Source organism: Crocuta crocuta, unplaced genomic scaffold (genome assembly GCF_008692635.1).
Source record: "Crocuta crocuta isolate KB4526 unplaced genomic scaffold, BGI_CrCroc_1.0 scaffold433, whole genome shotgun sequence".
NCBI lineage: Eukaryota > Metazoa > Chordata > Mammalia > Carnivora > Hyaenidae > Crocuta > Crocuta crocuta.
In genome coordinates this window covers 2,439,054-2,448,192 of record NW_027530001.1, presented here as the reverse complement: position 1 = coordinate 2,448,192, position 9,139 = coordinate 2,439,054, and the positions used below count along the sequence as shown (strand labels likewise).

At 44.7% G+C, this 9,139-nt stretch overlaps 1 protein-coding gene across 1 annotated transcript in view; it reads left to right on the top strand.

Moving 5' to 3' along the window:
• The first annotated feature begins 49 nt into the window (after positions 1 to 49).
• The window catches only part of PLD1 (phospholipase D1), a 208,221-nt gene continuing 199,131 nt past the window's right edge, over positions 50 to 9,139 (top strand). The window contains exon 1 of the mRNA XM_077763675.1: positions 50 to 94. The gene's annotated coding sequence lies outside the window, so the exon portion shown is untranslated. The remainder of the gene's footprint in view (positions 95 to 9,139) is intronic.

The window sequence follows — 9,139 nt, the reverse complement described above, 5'->3', positions numbered from 1 at the left end:
CCCTCCTCCCGCGCCTCCAGCTGTGCCAGCTGCGCCCGAGGCCCGAGAATCCGCCGTCACCGCGCAGGTGCCCGCGGCCGCCCTCGCCCTCCAGGTAGGAGCCGCGCCGCGGCCGGGCGCGCCGGGCTCCCGCGGGCGTCTGGTTTCCGCTCCCCTCGCCCTCCGTCCCTCCTCCCGTCGGCCCCGGGCAGCTGGCCGCTCCCCGCCCAACTTGGACGGGACCTTGGCAGAGGCGTCTGTTGCAGGCGCCAGAGCCCGGCGGCCCCGCGGGACCGGCCTCCCTGGACGGCCCGGGGCCTCCTGTGCGCGCCTTCGGGCCCAGTTCTTGCAGAGGAGACGCGGACAAAACTTCGGGGAGTGCTTTTGTCAGCGCGGGTGCTGCCTGCAGCGCAGAACTCCGCGGGCTCCGGGAGAATTGGGGGGGGTGCCCTCAGGGTGCACCGCTGGGCTCGCAGGTGCACTGAGGCTGATGCCCCGGGTCCTTTTCCGCGGTTCGCGTGCGCCGTGGGATGGCGGGGATGGCGGCGCGAGGGGACCAGCATCCCGGACCAACCAGGAAGTGCTGCGCGCGGAGGCTTAGAGCCCAGCCTGCCAGATGTACGGTCCCGGGCGTGTGGCCGCACAGCTGCTTGCTGTGCGCCCACGAGGTGATGACGCTGGGGTGGGGCAAGGGCAAGGGCCCAGGAGCGGGTTGTGTGTTAAAAAGGGCTTATTTTTCTCTCTCCAGCTCAAGGTGTTTGGGACCTAGGTCTCTGATACAGGAGCCGGATGCTCCAAGCGTTGAGCAGGATTTTGTGACGCCCTTCAGAACTGCCCTTGTACAATCAGTCCAGAGCTACCGCCACGCCTATATTTGCTTCTTCTCCAAGTGTCAGTTTATTGCCTGCCTGCCTTCCTCTGTGAAGTACTAAATCCAAGTAGATGCTTAAGGACCACAGGATTTCAGTGTTTGATCATTCCTAGGTCTTTCTCCAGAATGGGAGTTCCATTAACTTTATCTGCCAGGTCTGCCAATTTCAGTTTAGGTAACCCCCTGTGGGCCTTCCCAGGGCTTTTGGGAGACTAGGTACCTAGAGACTTCTGTGATTTAAAAGGGCTAATTTATGGTGGTGGAATGAAAGCGTAAAGAATGAAAAGAATCTACAGCTTGAACTGTTAACACACTACATTTACACATTGCCTGTTTGAGTAAGGATCTCTTTCAGTATTAACTGTTTTGTTAACTTATATACGAGTGAACTTCTACACAGGCTTTTAGCTTGAATTTGTATACAGCCTTTAAATGTTGTTTGGGGACCTTTCAATTACTTGTGTGAGCTCCAGTCTGTCTTTCCAAGATCCAGTAGAACACACAATCCATATAAAAAGCATGAGTAGTTAAGGATTTGAGGACGAGGTGTCTCTACCATTTTTGTCCCCAATCAGAGTATTTATGAATCACAGTGTTAAGTGCCATATAACTCTCATAGAGGTTAGTTGATCTGCTTAAAACTAGGTAGTGGGAGACCCTTCTCCTTGTCTGATTAATTAATAAGTGTATGTTTCGTTAAAAATTTTTTTAAATGTTTATTTGTTTTGAGAGAGAGAGAGAGACAAAGCGTGAGTGGGGGAGGGGCAGAGAGAGAGGGAGACACAGAATCCGAAGCAGGCTCCAGCCTCTGAGCTGTCAGCACAGAGCCTGACTTGGGGCTCAAACTCAGCAGCTGTGAGATCATGACCTGAGCTGAAGTCCATCGGATGCTCAACTGACTGAGCCACCCAGGTGTCCCAGCAAGTGTATGTTTCTTAATGAAAATTGATGAGGAAAATCATTTACCTTTAGCCCTTAGAGTTTTTTTAAATTTTATTTTTATTGTGGCCGTTGTAACTATTTGTAAGCATACAGTTAGTAGCATTAAGTACTTTCTCCTTGTTGTGCTACCATCACCACCATCGGTCTACAGAGCATCTTTTGTTATTCTCAGAGGGGTTTTCAAAACATTTTGATGACAGCGATTGTGCTTCAGGCTCTAGATATCTCACGAATCGAGGTTTGAGTTCCTTCTCATGGCTTTGCAGAAATGCACTTTTTTCCTTAGAATTTATTTTGTTAGCCTGTAATTTTTTTAAATATAATTTATTGTCAAGTTAGCTAACATACAGTGTAAACAGGGTGCTCTTGGCTTTGGGAGTAGATTCCCATGATTCATCGCTTACATACAACACCCAGTGCTCATCCCAACAAGTGCCCTCCTCAGTGCCCGTCACCCATTTCCCCCTCTCCCCCCTCACCCCCTCATTCAAAACGCACTTTTAAAGAGGGAAGGTTGAACAGCTACAGCCAGTTGGTGTTTAGTAAATCTTATCACCATCAGGACAGATCTGACACGGAACTATTTAAGGATAAGCTGGTGAGCTATTTAAGTTTGCAATAAAGGTATTGTGAAGTCTAGGTATCCAGAGGGAGAAATCCGTGAGGTGGTTAATTATTGATAGTTCTTTCCCCTTAGTTCCTCACAGAGAATTGAAATACTTTGGTCTCCTTTAGCAGTGCAGTGGCCTCTATCAAGGGTATGCTTGAGCTCAGATGGTGGCACCTTTTTGGTAAGTAGAAGCAGTTTTGACCAAGCTAGCTGTTGGGCGTGGCAATTTCTTCTGCCCTCCAGGTGTCTACTGAACAATCATGCTCGAGGACTCAGCACAAAAGATATGGCTCTTTAAACTCGCAGTTGCTCTGAGTCATTGTATTCAGTAGACAGCTGTCACTGTGCCTGGCCTGGTTTCGTGTTTACAATCCTTTAAATGTTAGCACCACACAATAAAATGTATTCTCCAGCTGGAGTGTGGATAAATGTTGTTGCAGGGTGAAAATGAGAAACTTGTAACCTAAATTTCCGGTAAGCCTGTGACTTTTCTGATTAGAAAAGGAACCGAATACGTCATATCTTTTGCTGCAGTGGGAATGCATTCCAGTGCAGTGTAAAATCTGGATCCCAGATGTTTTAGTGTTGTGTTATTAAACAATAGTGTATATTATGTAAGAGTTTCATAGTGTCCCAGGGTTTAAAAAAACTTTTTTTCCTTTCTGTTGTGAAATTTTCTTAGTTTTTGAATTTATTAAACACACATTGCAGGGACAGAATAAAATGATTTATTTATTTAGTCAGTAGTTATGTAGAGCCTACTATGTGCCAGGTGCTAGTCTATGCATTTTACAAACAGGAACACGTTTAATCCTCAAGATGACCATGTGAAATAGGTACTAATATCATCTTCATTCTATAGATGAGGTAATTTGAAGCCCAGAGAGATCATATAGCTAGCATACGGCAGAGCTGGGTTTCCATCTCTGGCCTGAACCCAGAATTTGGGCACTGCTGTCTCACCAGTAAAATATAACCTGAAAATCCATCCTCCTAACCAATAAGCTTTTTTCAGGTTGTCATATTCCTATCTTGTATTTGTCCTTAGGGAGAAATAATTTGACATAATTGCAATCAGGGTGTAACTCAGAAAGTCGGTTCAGCTCCCTTAGTTTTCAGAAGAGGAAATTAAGGTGGAGTTTGGTTAAGTTCAGGGCTGGGAGCCTTGGGGCAGAGTCCTGGAAATCTGTAGGGCTAGGCCTTACTTCCTGATTGGGAGGACCTTGGGATAGGGATCCTGGGAAAGCCTGGAGAGGCCAGCGTTTGTTTGGGGGCAGGGCTGTATTTGCCAATCGTGGGGGAAATGCTTCAGTATTTTAATAATCATTTTGACCATCCTGGAGCTAACCTGCTCAATTAAGTCCCAAGTTATGTACAGGGTGCACAGAGCAGAAGCTTGTGGCCAGCTGTGGGCCGCGGGAAGTCTTGCTGCTTAGGGCTTCAGATCCCAGATTCCTTCTCCAGTTGCTAGTGATGCTTGCGGCCCTGGGCTTCCCTCTGCATGAGGGGAATAGTTTATTCTGTACTCAAATCATTTTTTGAACTTTTTGGATCTTGAGTTGGGAACCTTTGGAAAGCCTCTGACGCACAAAAGAAAATCAGCCAAGAGCAATATGGAAATAAAAATAACTTCATTTAGTCTGTTCTTTTGTTGAGACACACACACACACACACACACACACACACACATCTAAGGGCAAAAACTGACAAAGTTTGTACCAAGAACAGGAAAATCAAAGTTCAGTATTCAACAGTGATTTGTTTCAACGTGGGCTTTTGTAGACAGTACATTTGGATGAAAGAGAATAGCAATAAACATAGGAAAAGAAAAGTGGTGAGCAGGGAGGGAGAAACAAATGAAGAGAGGAGGAAGGGAAAGAGGGGGCACAGAAGGACACTGCGAAAACCTTGTCAGTTCTTATACAAGGCTGTGTTTTGGTGTGTTACCTCTCATGCCCTTGGAGATGCCAGACGGAGTTGAAAATTATCTTTCCTTTGGTTTATCATGAAGTGACTTTAATGTTGCTTAAAACCATTGCTAATCAACAAAGGGTGGGGATGAGATACCAGGGGACACTTCAGCCTTTGTTTGGGATCTTCATACCAGTCCAGTCCATTTTTCTTTATACACGTTGGTATGCATGGGTTTTATATAGAGCATGATATTGGAATCACTAGGTTTGTAATCTTTTTCTTTATTTCCTGTGCTTCCCATGAGAAGGTAATGTCCTTGGGACCCTAGACTGTATTTTTGTCATTTTTTGTGTCTCTAGTGTCCATTATGGGGAAATAGTTGTGAACTGAATGAAAGGGTGCATTTAATAGATGAAGGAAACTGGTGTGATTAATTTTATTCAAAATATATAGATATTTCCAGAAAAGAAAGTTTTTATGCCTAATATTTTACCTAGTTATTTGTTCTCCTGTGCCGTTGAACTACTCTTAGAAATAAATTTGTAGATGTGGGGCAAACTGTTTGTGGAATTTAGCATCTGTGCTCATTTATTTGGTCTTAATTTTTTTTTCAGTGTTCTCTACCCAAGTTTTGATGTAAGAGTCCTTTAAAATGAGATTGGAGAGGTAGCAATGGATTGGGATGGGGGTTCCATGGTTTGAAGCAGGAAAACAGTTCCAGATGGATGGGGGAGAGGTGATATGAATATGCAGAATCCAAAGTGGGAAATTTGAGAAGTGGGGCTAAGAGCAGGAAAAACAACAAACTAAAGGTAAAATTTGACATTGTTTTAAAAAATCTCACCATTGTTCCCACTTTGGAGTCCAAACCTATAAGCTAAGGTAAGGGTTCAGGATTTGGTGATGAAGGAGATGAAGTATATTTGTGATGCTAACATGATTGTGATGCTAAAAAAGAACAACAACAACAAAAGCAGAGAAGGGAGAGGGGAAAATCCAGCCAGAATCCTATTATCCTAAGGAAAAACCATCTGTTGGGAGATTGCAGGGTGATGGGCCAGTGACTAAGCAAAGCAGGTCTGTGAGGCTTGTAAGGCACAGCTGGGCTCCACAAAGTTCTCACTATGAAAAATAACGACTATGGGCCTCAGCCTAGGGCCAGAGAGCTGGGTTTCAGACCCTGAGGACACAAGAACCCTGTGGCCTAAGACAAGTAACTTAAAAATCCTGTATGCCTTAGTTTTCCCACTTGTAAAATGGGGATAAAAATAGTACCTATCTCATAAGATTGTTTTGAAGACTGAAGGAAATAATGCCTATAAAATGTTTAGCATAGAGCCTGGAACATAGAAATGGCACAGTAAATGTTAGGTTCCCTTCTTTCACACAGTGCCCTCCCCTCTCTGTCCCTATTTGTGTAGGAGTGACATCCATAATTAACCAAGCAAATGGGAATTGCTGCTAGAGTAGATATGGAGATGTGGCCCTGTGGGAATATGACTGAGGAACTGAGGAAGAAATTAATTTTGCCCAGGAGGAAATCTTGACCGAGAGTGGGATTCTGTGAGACCCAGTGATGAAAAGCAGTGGATAGATTTCTGACTGTAAAGCTGGTTACAACTAGAGAGAATGAGCTGTATTCCTTTGATAATTATTCTTTTGGATTGTATGTAAAAAAATTTTTTTTAATGTTTATTTGAGAGAGAGAGAGCACAAGCAGGGGAGGGGCAGAGAGAGGGAGACACAGAATTCGAAGCAGGCTCTAGGGTCTGAGCTGTCAGCATAGAGCCTGACATGGGGCTCAAAATCATGAGCCACGAGATTATGATCTGAGCTGAAGTCAGACGTTCAACCGACTGAGCCACCCAGGCACTCCTATTGGCATGTAGGTTTTGATGTTACTTAGAAAATGTGATTTTTCTTTTTCTTTTTCTTTTTTTATAAATAGTTTTTTAAATATTTATTTATTTTTGAGAGAGAGAGACAGACAGAGCATGAGCAGAGGAGGAGCAGAGAGAGAGGGAGACACAGAATCTGAAGCAGGCTCCAGGCTCTGAGCTGTCAGCACAGAGCCCAATGCAAGGCTTGAACCCATGAACCATGAGATCATGACCCGAGCCGAAGTCGGATGCTTAACCGACTGAGCCACTCAGGTGCCCCTGAAACTTGATTTTTCTTAATCCCTAAGTGTAGCATGGCATGTAATAGAGGAACCTTGATTTATTTAGTAGAAGCATAGCATTTAACAGGAGAAGCGTGATTCATTGCTCTTTACCAATGAGTATATGTATAGAGGTGTGTTTTTAGTTTTATTTTTTTTTTAAGTTTATTTATTTATTTTGAGAGAGAGGGAGAGAGAGAATCCCAAGCAGGCTCCATGTTCAGCACAAGCCTGACACGGGGCTCAGTCCCACGAACCGAACCATGAGATCATGACCTGAGTCAAACACTTAAATGAGTCACCCAGGCGCCCCTAGGGGTGGGTTTTTATAATGTATTTAGAATTAAGAAGAACAGAGTATACTCACAAGGTAAGAGTGAACTAGCTCATGCTATGTTGGAAAAACACCCTTCTCATCATATTTTTTCCCCCCATCACATTCTTGAGCTTCACATTATATGGGAAGAGGGCACTGCTGGCAGCTTTATATTTATAGCGGTGTGGGTGATGCATATCCACACAAATCATGAATGGAAGCAGAGACTGTCAAGAATCTCGACCAGCAATTTTCACACTTAAAAAAAATTATGGGTATTGTTCCCCACTCTCTAAGAACTGCTTTTTGGAATGAGCTCTTTTGTGAAATCCCAGTATGTAAAATACCCAAAAGGAGAGCTGTTCTAATTGACAGTTTCTAGATGGGAACAGTCAGCTGGCTGCTTCTTCCAGTCTTCCCTCCCTGAGTGCCACCTGGCACCAGCTGGCCTCAGCTCTGGAACCCCAGGGCTCCTGGAGCAGATGTGAAGGCACAGCCGTATCCTTATGGTAGGGAAGGGAAGACTAAGACCTGAAAAGGGGAACGGAAAGGAAAGGCAGTGGGCTGTTCTTTCAAAGCTTTTGCCTTCGGTGTGCTAGAACTGGCTCATACTGAGAGCTGATTTTTAAATGTCCCAGAATTTTGTGAGCCAGTTGTTAAAGATGCCATTATTATTATTATATTATTTTAGAGAGAGAGAGAGTGAGTGGGGGAAAGGGGCAGAGGGAGGGAGGGAGAAAGAAAGAGAATCTTTTAAAAAAATTTTTTTAAATGTTTTATTTATTGTTGATAGAGAGAGAGGGACAGAGACAGAGACAGAGACAGAAAATAAGTAGGAGAGGGGCAGAGAGAGAGAGAGAGAGAGGGAGACAGAGAATCCTATGCAGGCTCCAGGCTCTGAGTTGTCAGCACCGTTCCCGATGTGGGGCTTGAACTCACAAACCATAAGATCATGGTCTGAGGCAAAGTCAGACACTCAACCGGCTGAGCTACCCAGGCACCCCAAGAGAGAGAATCGTAACAGGCTCCTCACTCAGCACAGAGCCCAGTGTGCAGAGTTTGATCTCATGACCCTGGGATCATGATCTGAGCTGAAATCAAGAGTCAGATGCTCAACTGATTGAGTCACCCAGGTGCCCCTAAAGATGCTGTTATTAAAAATAAAATTAACTAAGATTTAAGTTTTAAAATTACATTAAATACATTATATTGAAAACAAAGGTAATAAACACCACAAGTCCGCACTTACTGATTATATTTTACTAAATCTGTTATTTATGTCCTTGAAGTTATTTACATCTGGTGATTCTGTATGGCAGAAATACTGTAACTATTGTCCATCTCTTCTCAAAATGCATATTCAGTGACATCATGTTGGGAGCCTGAAACTGGCCACAGTGGGAATATTTACACCCTGGAAATAGGCAACAGTACAGTTAGGGCTTCTCCCCTGCTCTCAGCGCACCACTGGCTTTGCCCCTGTGGAGCAGTGAAGTTTCTTCACTCCCTCCTTCTTTCTCACTGAGACCAAACAGATGTGCTCAGTTTTTTCCTGTTGTGATGGTTCTGAATGGACATGCAGTTGGAGGGAAAGAAATACACTGACTTACACAATGTTCTTATCTGTCTTTTCTATTAGCTGGCACGGTTATGATCAGTTCCAAACATTTTAGATTGCACCTGCATTCAATGTAATCCTGGATTCTATTCTTTTGCAGAGGTAGGATTTTTCTGACTCTCCGCTATTCATGCACTAGTACCTTCTCTGCCCCATGTCCCCCCCTACCCTCAATCACAGTCACTCTAAGGTCTGCCTAAACAAAATCACCTGGGAACTTATTTAAACTCAGATTCCCAGGTTCTATCACATACCTACTGAGTTGGGATGCTTGGGGGAGGGCATACTCAGTGAGTTCACATTCCATGCACCTGCTTGGCCCCTACTGTGGGCCTTTGCTGCCCAGCTCTCATGTCTCATGTGCTCTGTTTAGTGTCTGGTCAGTTGGTCTGCTGGGCTCTGGCCACATGGAGCCTTGAGTTTTATACTTGGCCTCAAATTCTCATTCTATGAAACAGCATTCAGAGGCTGACTCTTTGCCCCATGAAGCTGTTCGTCAGACCAGGGCCTGATTCTCAGAGTTCAGTTCTGTCGGGGCCTGGATTCCTGGCCGGGGAGAGAGCTCTGTGTAGCACATGAAGGCCAACAGGGGAGTTGTGGGTGCTGGTTTATCTCTAGATTAACCTTCGCTTTTGATTTTCTGAACTGCAACTGCCCATCCTTTGGGGTTGTTGGGAGGGTTCTGTTTCTGGAACACACCTCCACCTGGGAGCCTTTGTATGGCACTG